The sequence below is a fragment of the Rhinopithecus bieti genome, unplaced genomic scaffold (genome assembly GCF_001698545.2).
Source record: "Rhinopithecus bieti isolate Rb0 unplaced genomic scaffold, ASM169854v2 scaffold_6782, whole genome shotgun sequence".
NCBI classification, from domain to species: Eukaryota; Metazoa; Chordata; class Mammalia; order Primates; family Cercopithecidae; genus Rhinopithecus; species Rhinopithecus bieti.
The window spans coordinates 5,868,387-5,892,792 of NW_016805866.1; positions in this window are offsets into that span (position 1 = coordinate 5,868,387).

A 24,406-nucleotide genomic window follows, 5' to 3' on the forward strand; every position below is an offset into this window, starting at 1 on the left:
TAACATCTAAGGTGTTATGTGTATATTGTTTTGTGTTTACATTTTAAAAATTGGGATTAAGACACAGATTTGGATTCAGTCATTTTTTCCAGGGGGTCTTATTTCCTTTTCTTGGTAAATGGTATTGAGACATCAATAATTTGATACTGGTAATGCTAATTGCTGCTTTTTTTTTTTTTTAATTTTCAACAAAGTTAGAAAATATGTAATATTTTAAAGCTAAATACATCATAACTGAGATAGAATTTTTACTTAACTGACAAATTATTTATCTATGTCCGATATTTTTACATTTCCCAAGTCCCAGACATAAGAATAATTATGTATTTACATTAGCTTCTAATGCATATACATCAGTCTCAGAGTAGCACTATGATCACCAATATGATTACCAAAGCCACAGTTCCACTGGGTGCATATAGTTATATTCATACATGGTATAGTCACTTGGAATGGATTCTCTTTCATGCCACCAACTCAAAAAATAGGTAAGTGTATTGTTGAACTTGTCCTTAGATTTTTAGAAAATACTATTTTTTGTTTTTGTAATTATATAAAATATTTTATGAATCTCAACGGAATGATGTAAAACTAGTTATCATCACAGACTAAGCATCCCTCTATACTACTTCTTCCCCAATAGAGAGAGTCATTAAACACATATTGCTTATCCTTTCAAAAAGTATATTTAAAGAGACATATTCTTGGAACTTACTTTCAATCTACCAATTTAAAATATCCCAGAGTGGGACCAGATGTTTCTGATTACAAACCCTATATGCTCTTCTTTAAATATCTCATTCATTCCCTGGTCTCAACTCTAACTTAAAAGACATTGACTCAAAAATCTATTTCTAGCCTTCAATCTCTTCTAGGTGACAAACTATTGGAGACCCTGATCAGATAATACAATGTCATCCTATTTTATTATATTCAAAATGATCTTATTTGTTAAGGGCCTCTATGTTAACAAATTTGTAGAGATCCTTAACTTTTTCCTTTTCCTTACATTCTATATTAATCTTCAAATTTCTTTAAAATTGTTCATCAAATTCAGTCTTCTTCTCTGTCTCTTGTGTCATAGACTTTGTCCAGACAAAGCTTTCTCTACTGGGCACTATCGACATTTTGAATGAGTTACTTTTTTGTTGGGAAAGCAGAATGTTTAGCAGCACTCCTGGCCTCTATCTAGATTCTGGTATCAGTTTTCCAGTTGCGACAAGCAAAAATGTCTCCAGACATTTCCAGACTTCCCCTGTGTATAGGTGAGAGGGATCTCCCTTAGTTGAGAACCACTGGTTTGATGTAAATCTTCACCATATTGTTCTTAGACTACCACAAACACTCATGACTGATTCTGCTTTTAATATCAAATCTTCCACATTGCAGTTAAAGTTATCCATTATATTGCTAAGTATTTTCTCATTACTCCCATACTTTGTTTTCTATAGGAAATCTACAAGTTTCATATAAGGCTATAAACTGTTCTTTAGTGGGAAAGTTTTATATTGTTATATTTTGTCCCTTATCTTTCTATCCCATTCTACATAGTTTCGCCCTCTATTGTAGTGACAGCTGATTTATTCCAGTTCTTTAAATCTTCAATTTTTTTTGTTTTATTCTTCCATAGACATGATTTTCCTTTTGTTATATGCCACCTCTTTTCTTAAGATGGAAAGCCCCTAATCACTCTTCAAGGCAGTTCCCAAAAGTTGAATAGTGAGTAGAGCTTTTACTGACACCCCACATCTCAAATATTGCACTCAATATCTTGCATGATAATTGTTTGTTAGACTCTATCCCTCTCTCATTTTTCAGGCAGCTCCTGGAGGAGAGCTGGATTTACTCCAGTGCCTATCACAGTGCACAAAGGAGGCATCCACCTGTATCTTTACTCACCCTCTTTCCTACTGTATCTTATGTCCATAGCCATGGAGAAAGGACTTCAGCAATGGAAGTATTCCTTTGAGGCTACTGGGCTTAAAGTGTGATTGACTGAATGTGATCAAAAGTACAACTTATGAAAAAAAGAAAAAAACACTTCATTCAGGGTTACCCTTAACTTTAAAATGCATTTTATTACTGCTGGAATTTGAAATAAAAGTTAGTAGTCCTTAACATAAGAAAATGGTACCCATGGCATTTCTACAACTGACTGCAGAGGGCTCCTGCGGTGCCAGTAAAGGTCTGTTCCTCCTGACAGCACAGCCTCTGATCTGTAACTCTGAGCCTCATTACTCACCTGAGCCTTTCAGGGGTGGCTGCTGGCTATTGGCCCATGCATGCCCTTGCAAAAATTCAGGAGAGAACCAAAGTAATATTGAGACATTGACTCTGCTAGCCTGTCTGGAGAGAAAGCTGCACTTGATATTAGGGAAATTATTGACCAGAAAGACATAGAAAAATGGGGAAAAATAAACTGCACTTGAGTCCCTTGTTAAGCTTTATGTGAAAAAGTAACATCTGTAAAATCTAGGGAGAGAAATGGTAAAGAAATAGGGATTGACAATTTGTTAGAGCTATCTCTTGCTATCAAAGTTTATTCTTAAGTTGAGCCTTTGCTCTTCTTGGTATAGTAAGTTATACAAGCTTCTTCCTTTCTAGATAAAATAGAAAGAAAAGGAAAGAGAAATGAATGTTCACTAAATATATACTATATTTCAACCACCCAGCTATTTGATTTTTCATATATGTTTGTAATAAAGCTGCATGTTTTATCCCATTCCAAAGTTGTGGCTTTGTAAGGTCAAGAATGTGCTTATGGACACAAAACTAGTACGTCTTGATGTATAATTCAAACATGATTTCATCTGACTCAAAGCTCATGTACATTGCAGTTATCTCTTCCTGTCCTTTATACTTAATATTTTTGAGACTTAAGAGTAATCTTTTATTTCTATTATGTGTCTAGTACATAGGCCTGTGTTTACTATGTCACATGAGTAGACATTCAATTTTAAGAAATCCCCTTCAATTGGTTGGCATTGCTCTTTAGACCTGGCTGGAGTGGGCAAAACAGGTGAAAAGTTCCAGTGCTTGTTACCAATTAGGGAATTATAAGGATTGAGAAACACCTGTTCAAATGCAAATATTCTAGAAATTGTTAAATATAGAGTAGAATATGTTCATTGGAAATGGAATGGTTTCTGTATTACGATGTTTTGAATGTTTGCTCACTGAAAGAAGCAGAGAGACGTTTACATGAAGGGCAGAATCCAATCCCTACAAATTCTTTCTTCGTTCTCCAAGTAAGACTAGGCAATGCACAGGTGATATAGTACAGGAGCTGGAGAACTAAAATCAATCTTGGAGAGAAGATCCTGGCACTGGGGTTTGAGAAGGTGAATTTTATCAGCCAATAGGGACAATTTTTATCTTGTATATTATATAAAGAGAAAGGTAGATGAGATAAAACAGGACCAGAGGAGAAAATGTATAATGGAGGAGGCTTAAGACCAATTTTTATTAATTTTTATTTTTTTCTAAATCTTGATGAAAACCTTATGTATTAGGCCATTCTCATGATGCCTAATAAAGACATACTCAAGACTGAGTGATATATAAAGGAAAGAGGTTTAATGGACTCACAATTCCACACGACTAGGGAGGCCTCACATTCACGGTGGAAGGCGAAAGAAGAGCAAAGGCCTGTCTTACATGGGGGCAGGCAAGAGAGCGTGTGCAGGGGAAATCCCCTTTATAAAACCATGAGATCTCGTGAGACTTATTCACCATCATGAGGACAGCATGGGAAAAAACCCACCCCCATGATTCAGTGACCTCCTACTGGGTCCCTTCTATAACATTTGGGAATTATTACAACTCAAAGTGAGATTTGGGTGGGGACACAGTGCCAAACCTTATCACCTTAGTATCACTAAGAGCTAGCTACCTAGTATGATGTGAAGTTTTTAGATATGGCTGCCTCCCCATCTCCACTGCTCTGCCATTAGTCAATGTACATTGGTAGAATGCAAAGGAATATTTCCACCTTTGAAAAACTTATTGCTTCACGTAGCTGCCTGTTTCATGTCATTTTACCGTCATTGGCTAATCTTTCCCACATCTCAGAATGTCTCTGATATTTGTGAAAATTTCAGATTCCTTTGCTACTCCCTACTGAATCAGATTATCTGATAGTGTTCCAGGAATCTGCCTTTTAGTAAGCTTCCCTGCTGATTCTAGAATACACAAATATTTTAGAGCTACTAGTTCAATTGATCTCTTCTCTGGACTTTTCTAGCTCTGTTATTTCCTTTTAGAAGTGTAGTTATAAGACATCCACATATTACCCAAGGTTAGCCTCATCAGCACACCCCCATTAGGAGATTTGAGAGATTTGGAAAACTTTACTGGCCATATTTACATGGTAGATTATCTCACACTTCTGGAGGTATTTAGTGGACCTACAAATAATTGGCCATATTAGCATCTAGGCATTCTCATTAAGGGTCACATATCCAGCAAACAGAGTAAGTCAAGCCTAAGGAGAACCACGTCAACTCTGTATTAGTTCGTTTTCACACTGCTAAAAAGAACTACCTGAGACTGAGTACTTTATGAAGACAAGTGGTTTAATCAATTCACAGTTCCACATGGCCGGGGAGGTCTCAGGAAACTTACAATCATGGTGGAAGGCGAAGGGGAAGCAAAGCGTATTTTCTCATGGTGACAGAAGGAGGGCACGGGGGATGTGCCACACACTTTCGAACAACCAGATCTTGTGAGAACTCACTCACTATCACCAGAACAGCAAGGGGGAGATCCGCCCCATGATTCAGTCACTTCCCACCAGGCTCCTCCCCCAACATGTGGGGATTACAATTCAATATGAGATTTGGGTGAGGATACAGAGTCAAACCATATCAAACTCTAATAGTTTGGTGGTGGAATTACAGCAACAACAGTGGAGATAACATATGGACATAGCCATGGAGATGGATGCAAGATCAACTCATGAGATCACCACTACCATTTCAAGATATGTATATGGATTCACACAAAAATGCCTGTGAATATCATTATCTCCTTTTTATAAAAGCAGAAATGGAAAGCTACAGAAATAATCTCAGAAACAAATTGACCTTCACAGAATTATATAGCTATCAAGGAGAAAAGCCAAGACCCTTTCTATTTGAACACTGTTATTTCATACAACTGAAAAATTGTATTTCTGTTTGATGTGCCTCTTCCTTCCTGATAATGCCTGATATTGCTGGACTTTTGGAAAATATTAATATAGACAGATGTCTCTAAGAAACTGGAGTTCCCTAGGACTCTTTTTCTTGAGTTATCTATGAAGAATATCAGTTACTTACTAATTATATTTGGGGAAAATAAAGGAAATTAATCTACAGGAAATAATAACAATATCACATCTTCTGATCGTTGGTGGGACTAACTGTAATGTTCTAAAGAACAGTTCTCCCTTGATTCATTCAGAATTTAATTTTGCTGAAAGTCCCACTGAATCATAATTAATGCTACAAAAGCACCATTTAACAAGAGCTTTGGGGTAGCATTTTAAATATACAGTAGCTAATTAACTATAACTATACAATTTACAAACACATCTATTGAAGACTTGAAACTTTGAGTAGATATATCCATCTTTGGCTTGCAGTAGCTATTACATCATAAAATTATTTTCAGTTGTTTGCTGATATTTTAAGACTTTCAATATAGTTAAATAATGTGCTTAAGACAAAATTTTTCTTCCTTTAAAATGACAGGAAAGGACATTTAAGCTTTTGATAAATGTTACTTTATGACGCTTCGAAACTAAAACTGACTGGGAATATAAAATGCTTATAAAATTCAAACAGAAAGTTTCTTCCAGTAACTGGCACTCTTTCCCAGTGCAGAAAGGTCCTAAGTTTTAAAGATATCAACAGACAGAACACAATTATCTGTGAAGAAAAAGCTTAAATAATGACTCTGCCTTTTGCATGCCAAAAGTCAGTATAATGAAAAAATTCTCACATTGTGTATGTTTGTGTGTGTGATTTTAGTTGCTTATTGTCATTGTATTTTCAGCACTTGAGAACAAGGATTTAGCCTGGTTTTTCTTTGTGGGCGCAGCTCCTTACTTGTGCCAGCTCATAGTTTATGTTCAATAAACACGTGCCATTTGATTAACTGGTTATCAACTTGGCTGTTATTACAGTGTATGGTGCCATTCAGCACCACTCAAAAACTCACATGAATGGAGAAAGAGCTGACGTAGTAGTGGCAATGCACAGGCATTACATACCTAAAGAAATAAATCTCTAAGTCTCTGCCCCAATTTGGCTGTATCAAACTTTTTGTTTGTTTGTTTTACTTAAGGGTAAATATTGATTTATTGAGTTTATAACCTGTACACAAATCCTGAGTGAAGTGTGTAAAATATATCATTTCACTTAAATCTCACAAAAACCTCTATGGGAAGTATAATATCCTCAGTTTTATAGGTAAAGACACTTACATTCAAAGGGGCTAAGCAATTTGTTCAAGGTCAGAATCACTTAATTCAGGGGAAAAAATGACAGCAAGAGAAAATTATGGTGGCATGGCCAGCCCACAGTTCTCTTTACAGTCCATCAATTTCACCTCTTTATGTCAGCACAACATTTTCAGGCTACGATTCTGAAATGAGAGGTCAAAAGAAGAGTCGATAATAAAGCAACCTGAGATTTTTAAATTCACTCTGACTTCTAGTGATTGCTGACTCTGACCATATCTTATTCTACTTGTGAGCTTAACTTCCTGGGTTCCCTGGTGCACCTTCCTTCTAGATTTCTGAGATCATTTTCCTGTTATATCACCTGAGGCCCTAAAGACCAGAACTCCAATCCCATGACCTTCACCAATTGCCCTGACATGGATTCATTGTTACTGCTTTGGGTAATGTTCTGCTTTTGTTCTTAACATTGAGCAATGCAACAACTACAAGGAATTTATTAATTTGGTGCAAAAGTAAGTATTGTGGGTTTTGCAATGGAAACTAATAGCAAGCCTGCAATTATTATTTCTTGAGTCCTTCCGACTCAAGAGAAAGACTTGAAGTGTTTTTCCCTAAAAGAAGCGAACAACAACAGGAGCCCCTGGCTAACACTGAAATTGAACGTTGACTTTATTTCCGTATCTGGGGGATTCTGATTCTTGTTCTTAGTTGTATGTTCACTTTGAGTACCGCTTGCTTCCTCTCTGCTTTTCTTCTCTCCCTAACATTTCAAATGTAACTATTGTGTTTTACTTCCATCTTTAGCTCTCTTCTTTCCATATGACTTCTCCTTTTTTTATGCTATTCACAACAGTTTAAATTACTCAGTTTTAGCAATAAAGCCCAAAATACCAGGAGACTACTTAATAAAATAATTGTGTCTCTAGAAAGAATTTTCCTGAGCTAAACTCTAAAGTATTTACAGTACGTCTTAATACTAAGTAAGAATAGGAGAGTGGTGGTGATAGTAATCTAATAACAAACATTTGTTCAGTGACTTACTATGTGCCTGGCACATTGCTAAGTATTTCATATGCATTCTTGTTTTTTAAATTTGTATAACTTCCAGATAGATACTACCTCTGTTCCAAAAATGTGGAAACAAGCTGAAAAATAAATCTAGTTCATTGTCTAAGATCATCTAGTTGAGTCAGGATTCAAATCTATGCTTCTCTAAATCTAAACATAGAGCTATTAGTCACTAAAAGTGACCTCCTGGCTCTTAGTATTCCTCTCTATACTAGTGCTTTTCTTCCTTTTACTGGAAGAAAATAAGACTTGTCTATTTCTAGAAACACGTCCAAGACCACACAACTAGTACATAATAGGGCCAGGATATCATCTTGGTTGCCTACATCATTTCATAACAGCAGGTAAAAATATCCTGGAAGGTATGACACATAAAGACATCATTGTCTTTATAAATTTGGGAGACATTGCTATAAAACATTTACATTCCCTAAGAATGTCTAGCTGTGGTGGTTCAAAGAAAAACTTTTATCACTCCCGAGAGCCACGTTACTCCACAGGCAACCTGAGTCGTCTTAGCGAAGCAGCGGAACCTGCCATTCCCATGCTTGTCGCCCGGTATGAGTGTCTTTTACAGTCTAGCTGAGCACTCAAGTCAGAACCCTGCCAGACATGTTAATAGGCAAAGCTTCTTTGGGGGAGCCAATAGGAGACGTGTGAAAGATTGCAGAGCCTCAGCCTCACATTGCTCTAAATTGTCTGTCACAGTGAGTCAGCCTCATCTGCCAGAAACAGAAGATATAAGACCTAAGAAGAGACAACAGTCTCACCCTATAAATATGATACGGCAGACACATTCTTTAAAGACCTATAATGCTTATTGTATTTCTATTTGGGGTGTGTGTGTGTGTGTGTGTGTGTGTGTGGTGTCCCAAGGACCTCTAGAAAACATTTTTCTCTAGAATATAGATTTAAATATATATATAATCATCTCCAGAGAAGTTTCTTAACAGCAAGCAGCCACCAAGTAACTATCTTGGGAAATTCATAGCGTTTGATTCTTTCAGGGAATAAGAAGAAGATTAAATAATTTCACACTGAAATTGAAAGGCAGTGGTCCTGGTATTACATTTGTTTATTTAAAAATAAAATAGGAAACTTAACCACAACTTCACTCATTTTATCTTCTTATGATACTAAAATAAGACATGATAAGGTATAATGAATCAATGAGAATCTCAAATTCAGAAAAGGGCTGATGTGGCCCTTTAGATATAAGATGTTTTCAGACTTTGGGCAGAACACTTAATCTCTTTGAACCTCAGTTTTTCTGTCTTCAGAAATGAAAAAACAAAAACAAAAACAAAACAAAACACTGTCTTCTGTTGAGTTTAAGGAATTGTCCTCTCTAAGGCAAGCTATGATTTTTTTGTTTAAAATGACCAGCTCGAGACTAAGCATATCTTGACTACTCTCGTCCTTATAGCTACGAACATGGGTCCCAGTAATACCTGGCACTCCCTGTGCCTCTATTTCCTCACCTATAAGATGAAAACAATGGTAGCAATTATCACATAGGATTGTTATGAAGATTAAATAAATTAATATGTGTAAAGTTCTTAGAACAGTTCCTGAAAAACCATGTAACTGCTTCTTAAATAAACATGAGTACAGTCATAGTTCCATGTCCATGAATTCAACTGAACATGTGTCAAACATATTCAAGGAAAGAAATGTTTGGTTGTGCTCAAATGTCTAGAAACTTATTTTGTCATCATTATTTTATAAATGATACAGCATAACAAATCTATACATAGCACTTACATTGCATTAGGTACTGTAAGTAATATAAAAATGACAGCACTAGAGGAGGTACATAAGTAATATGCAAATGCTACACCATTTTATATCAGGGACTTGAGAATCTATGGATTTCTATGACCATGAGCAGATCAGGAACAAATCTGCCATGGATACCGAGGGATAACTATATTTTACTAATTTCTGGAGAAAGACCCATGTTTCATGAAGCCGGCAGAAGTTCTCAGAATCTTTCCTGAAACATGGACCCACATGTTCTCCAACACCAGCTCACTTGAGTCATTCTAGTTCCTTTCCCAATGCTTGGTACCTACAGGTGTTTGAGTTTATGGCTTCTGCCTAAACTACTGTGCTTCTCCAAAGACATTGCATTTTAACTGTGTGCTAATATGACTCACATAAGAAAAATGAGGCTCCTGTGTTGTCATAGATAGTTTCTAGATATGGTGGGCTTCCCTGTCCATAACTTTGCAGCTCATGGGCTGACAATCGCACAGATTGTACTCACACCTATCTTGGCTTCCACTCTGCACAGGGAGTATAGATCATGAGCCCCCACCTACATGCTCATCAAAGTGGTAGAGAGGATACAGGTGGGAAGTGGCAAAGCAATAAAACACTAACAGAAAAACTGTGAGTGGTTGTTAGATAGAACTTCCATTCTGATAGACCGGTTGAAAAATCATGATGGCAACTCTTTTATGGCACTTACCAGATAGCAGACTCCATTCTGTTTTTCATTCGTTGATCTTACAACTCCAAGAGGTAGGTGTTATAATTATCCCTATTTTACAGATAAAGAAAGTCAATCAGAAATTTTAACATAATGTGCCAGAATCACATTGCTGATCATCCCGATAAGCCAGGATTCAGGACCAGAAATTCTGGTGCATGTGTGCACACACACGCACACACACACGTGCACATACACACACACACACAAAATAAGAGATAAAATGGCTAAGTTGGAAATTGGTGTTGCCAACTTGGCTGGAACCCAGATACCCTTCTTATTGACTGTGTGCCTTGTGCAGGATACCTAATCTCTCTGAGTCTCAGTCTCTCCCTTTGTAGTGATTAAAAAAAAAAAAAAACTGTCTGACTTTTATGTTTCCAGTAAGAATTCAGATGATGTACATACAACACATAGTAAATGCTCAAATGAATTTTTGCTATGACAATAAGAAGAAAAGTATTAACAAAAATAATAGCTATTATATAAGTTACATGTTTAAAGCAATACCCAGCTCTTAGCTAGCTATCAAGATATATTACTTTCACTCACTTTTCAAGGGACATACTGAATATCACCATAACAGAAATGTTTCTAACCAGGATTATAGAATAACCTGAAGAAAACAGACCAAGCATCCCAAGGGGAGACAGATAGATGAGGATGCAAGAAAGGAATCACTTCCCCAGAGAGAATTTTTCCACGGTGTGATATGGAAATAAAGGAGCTAGCTATTCACGTTTAGCAGATGCAAAAAATTTTTCAGAATGATGCAATATTGGAGTCAATACCTCTAATCTCTCCAGGGGTTTGCATTCTTTTTCAAACTGTTACATTCTGTTCAATTACTTTCTTTTCTTTCCAGGGTTGAGAAAATCTATTAAGATTTCACAGGGTTTGGAATGCCAATGCTGGAGACGGAAACCAAGCCAAGATAGCTGTCAAACCCCAAAGTGAGTCTTTGCGACCCAATTAATAGCACAGTTGTTCCTCCGTTCTGTTGGATTCAATTTATAACTAATTTCATTATACTCTAAAGTCCTTTAGGAAATGGCCTTCATTGGTTAAATGCATTTTGGTCCCCTTTGCCCAGCTGCGTTCTTGGTGCCAGTCACAATGCCTTTTTCAAAGTAGGTGTCAATAAATCATATTTATATTCATCAAGTGGAAAAGAGAGCCAAATACTATCTCTTTGGGATAGAGTAGAAAATAAGTCAATCAGAACTTAACAAAACACTAAATTTTGAAATTTGTTAAATTATATTAAAATGAAAAATATATTAAAATATATTATGTATTTTTTTACAATGTATCTTCTACTAGCTATTAACATTTAGAATTAGAGATGAGGAAAAAAGGATGAGTTGCTGAATTGTTCAGAAAATGCGTAAATAGAATGTGTTAAAGTTAGTATATAATTTTCTACCATCTGTCCCCAGGGTGGAGTGGAAGCAGGTAATAATTTTTTGTGACAGAAAGCTACATTTAATGACCTGTTAGCATTTGGAAGCTGTATTCACCAAGGGTAGAATGCCGGAGGTCATTTTAGAATTTTACCAGTCAGGTACCCATACAGCTTTGCCAGATTCAGGTTTTTCAGATCAATTGATAAAATATTGCTTAAGCTACACAACTGAATATTCACATTCAGTAACTGACTCTGGTAGCCTGGCAGTAGTTGCATTCTCGACTTGATTTGGTGTTCTTTATGTACCTTCTTGAATTGAGATGGGTAATTTGCTCATTGATTTTCAGTCTTTCTTTCATTTTCTATTTTATGTAATTAAGTTTATATATTTATCTCCAAGCATAGCATTGGCTGCCTTTCATTTGATTTCATATCTCATTATCATTTGGTCCCTACCTATTTCCTAATTTCCATTATGAGCTCTTGTTGATCTATGTCTAATTTAGAAGTATACATCTTAATTTCCAAACATACATGAAATTTTCAATCATCTTTCTGTTTCTTATTTTACCCAATCAGAGAACATACTTTGTATAATTTCAACTCTGTGAAATTCATTACAGCACGCTCAGGTCCAAATATATTGTCAATTTTGTAAACGTTCTATTTGTATTTGGAAAGAATATGTAATTCTGCTTTCGTTGAGGTCTGTATATGGCAAACATATTTATGCCAATCAGGTAAAATTAGATAATTATAACATTGAACTCTTCTTTATCCTTAATCATTTTTGCTTGCTTATTCTATCAATAACTGAAAGTTCTCCCACAGTGATTGTGGATTTGTTTTTTTTTTTTTTCTGTTATTTATTTTGGATCTGTCAATTTTTGCTTTAACCATTTTGAGGTTGTTATAACTATATAAATTTAAAATTGGTAGGTGTTCTGGGTAGATCGAAGTTTTATGATCATAAAGTTTTATTCACTAACCCTAATAATGCTTTCTTTAGAAATAATGTCATAAACTACTTTAATATTAATATAGCGACACTTTTTGTTAGTGTGTACGTGGTATATATTTTTTTATTTCCCCTCAATGGTTTTATAATTAATATTTTAAATATATGTTTTTTAAAGAATATGTTAATAAATTTTTGTGTCTTCATTTGGTTTTATGTATGACAATCTTTGAAATACTTTAAGGTCTGTATAAATTATTTATATATGTATACTTTTTTCAATTGCTTCTACCTGTTTTGTGTGCTTTTTTTCTTTTTACTTTTTCTTTCTTTTTTTTTTTTTTTTTTTTTTTTTTTTGAGACGGAGTCTCCCTCTCCCACCCAGGCTGGAGTGCAGTGGTGCAGTGGTTCACTGCAAGCTCCACCTCCCGAGTTCACGCCATTCTCCCACCTCAGCCTCCCAAGTAACTGGGACTACAGGCACCTACGGCCACGTTCGGCTAATTTTGTTTTTGTGTTTGTGGTAGGGACCGGGTTTCACCGTCTTAGCCAGGATGGTCTCGATCTCCTGACTCTGTGATCTGCCTGCCTCAGCCTCCCAAAGTGCTGGGATTACAGGCGTGAGCCACCGCGCCCAGCTTTTTTCCTTTTCTATCTTCTCTAGAATTAATTGTATGAATAATGATAAAGATGATGACTCGATTCCTCCCACATATTAAATTGATAGTTTTATATCCATGTGCCATTACTTTAAAAGTTACTCTAGTGATTACAGTGCATCCTTGTCTTCTCAAAAATAAATACTACTTGCTCCTTTTACTTTCTTTCCTAACAGTAAAAGCCTTGTAGATCCCATAACTTTGGGTTCTATTTCACTTTGAATTTTAATACTTCATATTTTGTAAACTTCATATTATTATCTTATATAGCAATATCTCTTTAAACTTTTAAGCCTGTTTAGCTTTTTCTATTGCTGTTTATCGTCTCCTGTATCTCTGAGCTTCTATTTGGGATCATATTCATTCTTCCTAGAGCACCTCCTTAATAATTCTTTCAGTGCAGATCTGCTGATTTCCAATCCTTTTGGTTTTTTACAGTGTGAAATGTCTCCATTTTACCTTTATTTTCATATTTGTGCTGGGTATAGATGAATACGTTGTTACTTCTTTTCATCACTTTCAAGATATCTCATTTTTTCTAGTTTGCACTAATTCTTTCTGGACATCAGCTGACAGTCTAACTGTTCTTTGAATACATTATTTTTTTCCCTGAACCCTTTCAATACTTTCTCTTTGGCTTTTGTTTTTAGCAGTTTTACTAGATATGTCAAGTGTTGTTTTCTTTTCATTTATACCATTTGGGTTTCATAGGCCTTCTTGAATCTAAAGGTGAATTTTTCATAGTTCCCAGTGATCATTTCAGATGTTTTGTTGCTGTTTTCTTTCTTCCCTTTACTTCTGAACATGAGCTACACGTGTCAAGCCTTCTCATACGTCCTCTATTTATTATGCACTCCCGTGTCTTTCTCTTTCTTTAAAATCTCCATGTTTCATTCTGCAAATTTTTCTTATGCTCTATTCTCTTTTCTTTTCATCTATGTTAAATCCACTTTAAAATATATCTTGTATTTAGGTTCCTAGAGTTAGCAGATAAAAGTAAAAAATTCCAAATTAAACTTTAATTTCAGATAATATATACGTTTTGATATAAATATGTTCAAAATATTGCATGGAGAAAATTTTTTAGTTCAAGCATAACCTAAGTAATACATGGGCCATTCTAAAATAGTAAGGTGGTGTTTATCTGAAAATCAGATTTTATCTGGTGTTCTAAATTTTGTCTAGTAACACTACATATAACTGTTCTTAATTTTTGATTATTTTATTTTTAATTTTCAGAATTTACATTCATTTCTTTTCTATGTTTGCTAGCTTTCAGCTAAAATTCTCAGCTTGTCTTCTATATCCTTAATCATATTTTTGTTTCATTTGGACTCCCTGTATATCTATTCATAGTTTGTCCTTCCCCTTGGTTTTACTCCAGTCAGTTCTTTGAATGCCTTCCTTTTTAATCTTTGAGACAAAGTCTCACTCTGTCGCCAGGCTGGAGTGCAGTGGCGTAATCTCAGTTCACTGCAACCTCTGCCTCTCAGTTTCAAGTGATTCTCCTGCATCAGCCTCCCAAGTAGCTGGGACTACAGACGTGTGCCACCATGCCCAGTTAATTTTTGTATTTTTAGTAGAGATGGAGTTTCACCATTTTGGCCAGGATGGTCTCAATCTCTTGACCTCGTGATCCACCCACCTCAGCCTCCCAAAGTGCTGGGATTACAGGCGTGAGCCACCACGCCCAGCCTGAATGCCTTCTTATTCATTTTTTTTGTAACTTCAAAATTTTATTTTATTCTTATTAATAAAAGATCTCTCAACTTTGGTTTTTGACATACCACTCTCATAAATACATAAAAAGTACAATTGTACTAAAACAAATTGGTTGAAATAAATATTTCTATGACAATGCAAACTACATCACTTCAGATTGTCTTGATTTGAAAACTGTTAATGTGTGAAAAATATTAAAAAATAAATACCTGTGAATTGACGACAATGTTTATGAGACAGAATAATTCCTAACACTATTGAAGCTCTTGTATCTACTTGCTGGATGATATCACCCTCTTTTTTTACCGTAGAAACACTTGTTTATCTCTAATTTTGCCAAGTATTTTCATTAAATAATTTGTTTAGTCTTGTTTTTGAAATATTCTATAAATCAAATTACAGAACAACTTCTGTGACTATTTTTTTACTCAACTGTACGTGAGATTCTTCCACATCAATGTTTATGACTCTCACTGTTGTATAATATCTGTCTATCCACCTTTCTATCTACCTTCCTACCTATCTCCCATATGTATGATAACTTACAATGTATACAGTAGTCCTCATTTATCTATTGGGGATACATTCCAAGGCCTTCCAGTTGATGATGAAACCACAGATAGTACCAAACCCTATATATACGATGTGACTTTTTTTCTCACACATACATGCCCATAATTATGTTTAATTTATAAATTAGGCATGGTAAGAGATTAACAGCAATACCCAATAATAAAATAGTATTATAACAACATCCAGCATCACTACTCTTGCACTTTGAGTCCATTATTAAGTAAAATAAGGGTTACTCAAACACAAATGTTGCAATACTATGACAGTTGATCTGATGACCAACATGGTTACCAAGTTTAAATGAGTGGGGAGCGTCGACAGTGTGGGTACACTAGACTAACAGATGATTCATATTCCTAGCCAGTATGGAGCAGAATGGTATGATAATGTATCACACTACTCAGAAAAGTGCACAATTTAAAACTTATCAGTTGTTTATTTCTGGAGTTATTCATTTAATACTTTTGAACCATGGTTGGCTGTGTGTGCCTGAAACCATGAGCAAAGTAGCTTTTGATAACTTAAAATATATAATATATATACACATGTGTGTATATATATGTGTGTGTGTATACAACATGCATATATATGTACATGTGTATACAACACACACATATGTATGTACACACATGTGTATATATATGTTATCAATTCTCCAGTTGACAAGTTGATGGACACTTCAGACTATTTCCAGTGTTTTTTCCTTATAAATTATTTTCATACAAATATTCTCATAGTTGCCTCTGAGAACACATTAGACTTTCTCCAGAATATATACCGAGAAGTGGAGTTGCTAAGTCTAGATGAGAGCTCTTCCTATTCTGATTACCCACAAAAGATGCTTACCCATCTTCCCTCCCTTGAATATCTTGAGAGAGCATGTGTTCTGTTATTGCTTGTTTATGGAACAGACTTTACGTCTATGTCTGGGTTCTTTCAAAAAGAAATAGAAGAGGAAAGGATGATGGTAGTCCTTCTCAGCCCACCCAGAATGTGACTTCTGGTCACAGCTTGCACAACCCATGACTGACATGTTAAGGAAATGCTACTGGCTCAGTTGAAGATGGATGTGAGGTTGGTCTCTGCTGACTCTGTACTGGAGTCTCCAACTGCTGTTTGGTTGATGTGACAGAATCCATGATGGAGGCTATACTACCTGTGAAACATGTAAATTCAGAAAGAAGATTTTTTTATTTAAAAGTAGTAGGACTAAATTAGAAACAGCCTCACTTTCATCCTCTGGCCCCTTGTTTGTTGATAGGCTTCAAAGATTGAGATCACCTCGGTCTCAGGTATTACGACCCCAGTAATGTCCAGTCATTCTCCATACTCTGTTAACTGCATAATGGACTCCATGCTGCTCTCCTCTACAGTCTCAGACATAATATCTGCCTCTGTACCACATGCAGCACTGTGGGCTTTGGGGTTCTTTAATAAAGAGCAAATACTCCTGGATCTCTATCTTGCAGGATATTGGATTAGTGTTTGTGTAGTAGATCTGGCTGTGCAACTTATTAAGAAAAATCCAGTACTTCTGGGTCTTGTCTTTGTAAAAGCTGGGGCAACATTTCATGCAGTGGGGTAGACATTGATGTTTTTAGCAATGATTCAATTCAGTCTAATCCCTTATTTTCAGAATCTGGGGCCATTGTTTTTGTAATAGGACAGGCTTTGAGGTTCAACAATGAGCTAATCCTACTATTAATAGATCTTACAATCACAGAACTTAAAACCAATGTTTATGTACTGAATATTGAAGTTCATATAGAAGGAGTTAGTTCTGCTCAGGTTCTTAACCTGAGGACCCTGAGCTAGTTATAATTGGTTCCTCTCCAAAATTTGAGATAACCTAGACTCCTTTGCAAGTGACTGAGCTTGGTATTTTTGTTAGGAGGAGCTGCATTGTCTGCCCACTAGGTTGCTCTGGACTTCCCTTTTCCACGTTAGTAATTCCATGGTGGGCTACCAACTAACAGAAGGTATGTTAGTTAGTATGTTAGAGTTGACTTGTCCACCCTGTCTCATGATAATGGGAATATCTTTTAGAGGGAGCTCTTTCCCACTGTGATTTAGCATTACACTGGGGGACTGATATGGTTTTACTGTGTCCCCACCCAAATCTCATCTTGAATTGTAGCTCCCACAATTCCCACCTGTTGTGGGATGGACTCAGTGAGATGTAACTGAATCATGGGGGTGGGTCTTACTTATTCACTACCCCTGTTCTCATGGTAGTGAATAAGTCTCACAAGATCTGGTGGTTTTATAAGGGGAAATCCCTTTCACTTGGCTCTCTTACTCTCTTGCATCACTGTGCAAGAAGTCCCTTTCACCTTCCACCATGATTGTGAGGCTTCCCAGGCACGTGGAACTGTGAGTCCATTAAACCTCTTTTTTTTATAAATTACCCAGTCTTGGGTATGTCTTTATCAGCAATATGAAAACAGACTAATACAGGGACTCTTCTCTGGCTTCCATCCCATTCACTTATATAGCCTTCACCTTGCAAGACTGATATGAGGGAGTTCCACCACTGGTTCTTTAGCAGTTTCTGCAACCGGCTTGCAGGCAGTCTCAGCTCCTGCAATGACCACATGCATCCTAACTTCTGGGGAGAGACTGGTAGCTTTTGCTGATAAGCTGGAACTACCCTCTGAAGACAGGGACAGCCTTGTTCCACTTGCTATAGCCATGTTAAGACTTTCTGAGGACATAACAAAAGTGTCCACCACTCCCTGCTGGTTCCTTTATCTCCTATATCTGTGGAGGCTGCTCCTGTCAGTGCTGGGTTTATCTGTCTGGAATATGCAGACTTGGTTGCTGGCATGTCCACTGTGCCTGCTGTGATGACAATCTTGCTGCTGCCCCTTTGTGAAGCACTGCAATGTTGTGACTCGGAGAAAGAATGTGTTTCCATGTGTCGGAATGTTCATTTTCTTCCCCATCAGTGTATCCAGAAGAGGGGGCAACAAACAGAAGCTTTATAAAGATTCCTGCTGCTTACCTGACCTTGACAACCTTCTTCATGGACCTCTATGTCCTCTGGACTCTTCTTGTCGTCTGCCTCAAATACAGGTATGTCCACTGTGTCCCCAACTGGGATGGTCTACACTACCTACACTACTGGAAGCTTCCACCAATGGTCTTAAGAAGTAAACAACTTATTCTCAGTAAATTCAAATACCTTTTCCTGTGTCTGAAGGGGGACAAATCTGAGGGTAAAAAGAGCAGCCAGTGGCAAGGTTTAGAGAGAGCTCTTGTTTATGATAATGTAGGGAGATCTGCACAAACTTTAAAGGAAGCATTTCAGATTAGCTTTAAAGTCTTTGTAGGCCTTTGCCTTCTTCCCTGGGTGGCATGGTCATACCTGGCATACTTTTAACAGCTTCAGCTAGTTCAACCAGAAGGGTGATGTCGGATAGTGCAAAGCTAGGAGCTCGTAGACGTGATGCTTATGGTCATCATTTGAACATGATTGTATGGCACTGGGGACCAACCAGTCAATCATTTGTGTGACTATTTAAGAGACTATCTAATTGCCTGGATCCAGACAACAAAAATATGGAAGCCATTCCAAACAAGTTATTCACAAAGCCTGACACCCCTGTTCATTGTCCTTCTGCTTCTTATCCAGCAGCTGCTCTTCTCTTTCTAGGGTCTTCATTTTGGCCTAAATAAGAACATCACCTTCCTGCTCAAAAGCAGTATCACTCACCCCACAAGGGTTGGCCCTGTTGGGTTTTGAAAATTACTATTATTGTTATTATTATTATTAAATATTGGACACTGAAAAATTATTCAAGGCTCTGGATGTTATAATAGCTCAAAGATGATTGAACTTTGATTCTGACAAGGGGTCAGGCTAAGTCAGCCTCAGTCCTTGCAAATGTTGTTCTGCCTCTCCTTTCATTTACCTTTACTTCTGTGATGTAGCCTTAGCTCAAAGTAGAGGCCATATATCAGGTTCCTTCCACCGTTAGTGGGCCCTGCATACTAATGCTTTTGCCTACCTTTCCCTGTGAGACTTCCAATGCAACGTCTCAGCTTTTTCACCTTTAAGACAACTTTTCCAGGGTAAGCACATGCCACCAGAGGAAGAGTTCCCCAAATCCTCCTCTCCTCTCACTGTCCAAACTTCTTCTCTTCAATCTTGGCCTCCAAGGTCACCACCACCTTGATTTTCTTTATTGGTGCAAGTATTTCCCTATCTTATAAAAATTAAGTAATTTAATCATCCAGTTAATAAGTGGGAGATCTAATGTTAGAACTAAGATCTGCCTAAGTCCAAAGCCTGTGTTTTTTACCATCACATTACAATACCTAAGGGGTAAGGTGAAGGCACTGGAAAAATGTGTACAAGTATTATCAAGAGCTCCGGACAAAGTTGTAGGCCTATAGATTTCCTTAGAGCACTATATTAAAAACAACTTTTCTAAAAAAGCAAGCTGTGCCCCTCAGTATGGTTTAAGTAGAGAAAATGTCATTCATTGTCTTTGCAGAGAGACTATTCTACATCTGTAGTTTATCTATGGATGATAGAGAACAAACTGTTATTGCTAACAATTCCACAGAGATGGCTTAATTTCAACTTAAACAGCAATCTTCTGTTAAGTATTAAAAAGGTGTTCAGGACAACAGTGACAAAAGTGAGACTGGTATAAAGATAATAAGCATCATGAATAATAATCACACTCAAATCCTTGTCATCTTCAAAACACTGGAGAAATGAATATGGAGAAGAGCTAACAAAATATCAAGAAAAGCAGAACCAGTTGATAATGTAAGTGAATCAAATGAACAGTCAACAACAGAAGTCATGTCTAATGCCCCGCTGGCTTTACATAAACAAAAGAAAATTATTATGTTGAAAAATTGGGTCCAGAGGTAATGTGCATTGTTATTGGATATACTATTGAATTCATGAAAAATGAAATCCTTCTCAAACATACACAGAAAATTGATAAATGAATATTTGTGAAAAGAAAAGCATTAACTCAATGAAGGGAACTGATATTCAATTTCCAAATTTTGTTCCTAAACAATGCAAATTAAACAAGAAAAAGTTTAAAGTAGAATAAGGAAAGAAGACTTGGCACCAACTCTTAAGCTTTTCTCAAAGCCTTGCTGCTCTGAGAACCAGCCTCACAGCTCTACATCGTTTTAAATACTTATTTTTAAAAATTACAAAGCACAATGCCTTAAATTTCCAGTTAAATATAAACTGAATGAATGTAAAATTGTATCAAAACAGGATTCCTCTATAAAGAACAGAACTCTTCCTTTCTGTGCTGCAGAAGACTAAAAACAGGAAAAAAAAAAATCAAAAGAATTCGCAAAGTGAAACCATAAGTAAAGCATTTTTCATACATTTGTTGTGGTATTTACTTGGCATTTTAAACATTTTCTCTTGGTGTAACATATTCATTTTGCACATATGGGTTATTTTATTATTAACACATAATGGAATAGTTAAGACAGGCAATAGCATTTCATGCATAAGCATGTGAACATTAATCTAGCCTTTCAAATAAATTTATGCTTGTGCTACAAATTCTTCTTCCACCTTCTAATTCCCATGTCTGCACTTCATATTGACTTTAACTTTTGTCCTATACTTTTACAGATTCAAATCAAAATAAAATTACTCTATTTCTCCCAAGGTGGAAAAACTTATTTTATCTATTGGGGTACTCTTAGGCAAAAGCATATTCGTTTATTTACAATTAATTTTAAAAATCAATGGTCTTGAATGTAATTTTATAAAGTGGTACCTTCATTCTCTAAGTACTCTGAATGACTTCTTATCAATTTTTATTCATTTAGCCTTCAATGTCTGCATCATTACATATTTGATAGATTTGAATTGTATCAAAAGTTAGTGTTGCAGTTCTTTTCCTTAGTTTAGCTAGAGTCAGGGTCCTTGTCCATCCCATAGTCACAAAAATTGAGACTCACTGATGGCTTGAAGGATGAGTAAAGCTGAGTTTTATTGGGTGAAAAGAATGAAAGCGGAAACATGGTCTCTCCTCAAAGCCAGACTTCCGGTTAGTGTGCTTCCTGCCTTGCCCTTTGAAGCCAAGGTTCCACACAGGAAGAGGAGGGGCCAGGCTCCTCCCTGCTACAAACCGGCCGGACTTCTGTGTCCCCACCCTAGTGCGCAGGCAAGTTGGAGTTTTGCCAGAGACCCCCTCCCACCTGGCTGCTTCATTAGTATTTGTCAAAAAAAGATTTTGTCCACATTTTTGCTATATTACTAGAAAAGCCTACTTTTGTTTCCCCTTTTCACTAATGATTTGTCTGTGGAAGACCATCATTTGAGAACAACTGGCGAAAAAAGACAAGGTCAACTAAGTCAACCATTAAGGCACGAATATATTAACTGAGAAATATTTCTCAGAATACTTAACAACATTTGAAAGGATGATTAAGAGAATGAGTCTCAGAGCTTGCAGGTTGTAAGTGCCATGTAAATACTGGGACCTGGGACTTAACGTTTTGTTCCAGGATTGGAATGGTGAACTTGTACCTGTTATTCTCCTGCTTAAAACTGCCTTCAAGCATCTCAACATTTATTAAGTTCAAGTTCTTTCACGTGGCATAGAGACAAGACCCTCCAAGATATGGTTCACACCCACTGCATTCCCTATCAATTTGTATCTCAGCATTCAGCAACTTAACGCTTTTTAGTAATATACTGTTTGCTGTTTTCTTCATAGCCAGCTTGATTCCATGTCTCCCGCTCTGCTCTCTGTCTTCTCTGCCTGAAGAATTCTACTCTCTTTCACTTTTCGGGAAGACTTGGTTGTCCCATCGATGCTGGATTATGTATCCTTTTCTACATTTCCATAGCTTTTAATGAATATTTCTGTCCTGGCAATTACTACAATTTATTATAGTCACTTGTTTATTTGGCTTCCTCCCCACAAATTATGAGCATGCTGAGAAAAGAGGCATTCCTTTCTGCTCTGTATCCCTTTGAGGGGTATTTTACAGTTGTGAGGAGGTGGCATTCTAAGCTGGTATTGGCAAAAGTCAAAGACAGAAGTGAAGGGGAAGATAGCATTTTGATTAGAAAGCGGGAATATGTGACTCTAAGTCTGTTCAAAATATATATTGTACCCTATATCTTGCTTGGCAAGATACTGTGCTGCTTACTAACAATAACAGAGACAAAGTCTTGCCCTTAGGAAGCTGTAACTCTTACGGGGAAACACTAATAAATAAAGCTGAAACGGCAGGATGGGAAAAAGCTGGCAAAGAGCCAGAAGGGTTAAGCTGTAAAATGAAAAACTGAAATTCATTTTGTTTTTGTAACTGTGGAAAGGATGTACCGAAGTGAAAATAATATTTGAGCTAAGGTAATTCTAATGAAAGCATATGTAATAAATTATGAAAAACAAATAATTCAAGTGTTAAAGTATGAGCTTATTTGATGTGTTAAGAACAGAAGAAAAGAGATAAATCTAAAACATATTTTACAGGAAGAACATTTAAAGGAAATGCCAAAAGAGAAGCAACTTTAAAAATTTTGTTCTGGACAAGTAATTGTAATCTCACGGGCAGTGAAAGGACAGTTATTGACAGAAGAGCAGAGGAGAGAGAAATTCATTTTAGGACATCCAAGGTATTTGGTGTGTACAAACAAACAAAATTAAATATTTCTGAAAAGAAGAAAATTTAAGTTAAATGTCTGAGTGGGTATAGAGAGAAGAGTAAAGAATAATTGAAAAGTTGTCTTAAGGGGCTGGGGGAGCTTATATGTGAGAAAAAAAGTAAAGATGAACTTTAAAAATGAGAAGCAGAGTAGATGAGAGAAAAATAACAAGTTTAGCACATTATAAATTAGTTGAACTAACAGTCCCAATGTTTCCTGGTCTCTACAAATCTCTCTATGTTTTTCGGTGGTGTCCTTTACTCTGATTCTGGGTTTAGCCATATGACTTGCTCTGGCCAATGGGATAACAACAAATTTCACACAACAGAAGCTTGAACAAGCACTGTGTTTGCACCTTCCTTCTTGCTCCTCAGCCTAGCATGCTCAAAGATGAGATAAGTGGAGCAGAAACAAGCAGCTCAGATGTTCCAGTCACCATTCAAACATGTGAGAGAGTCCAGCCAGAGTCAGCAAAGAAAACTAGTTCACCTGCAGCTGACTTCAGGAGTCTAAGTGAGAGTGAGAACACAGAGCCCAGCTCAGGTCAGTAGAAATGGCCAATCTTCAGATCTGTGACCCAAAATCCAAATTTATGATTGCATGTTATGAGGTGTTGTGACTATTTGCTACACAGCATTATTCTCGCTATAAATGACTGATATAAGCATCATGGATGCCGAAGAAGATATTTCTATAGAGGTATATACTATGGGATGAATTGTGTACCCCAAAACATATGTTGAAGTTCTAATACCAGTACCTGGAATGTGACCTTACTTAAAAATAGGACCTTTGTAGATGTAATCAAGTTAACATGAAGCCATTAGAATGGCCCTTGATCCAATATGACTGGTGTCCTGATAGGAAGAGGAGAGGAGACTCAGGAAAGAACATCTTGTGAAGATTAAGGCGAAGAATGTCATGATGCATCTACAAACCAAGGGTTGGCAAGAACTACCCAGAACCACCAGGAGCTAGGAGAGAAGCATTGAACAGATTTTCCCTCAAACTCCAATGGGAACCAACCCTACAAACTCTTAGTCCAGACTTCTAGCCTCTGGAACAGTAACAGAACAAATTTTTGTGGTCTTCACGCAGTTTGTGTTCATGTGTTATGACAGCCCTAGGAAACTGATATGACACATGTTCAATGATCAACAGCTTCAGAAAAACCAAGGCTTTGTAAGACAAGTCTAAAATACAGGCACAATATTTGGTTGAAGCCTAGGAATTCTTATACATTATCCTAAAGAAAAAAAAAATATATATATATATATATTATACTTGACATTATCAGGAAGGACTCTAATCTCTAAGCTAAGAACATATGTGTATCATTTCTTCTTTGAAAATTCAAATTATGCTAAGAAATGACATATAACCAGAAATTTCTACTCATGCTTTCCCTTATTTTTAATATCCCCA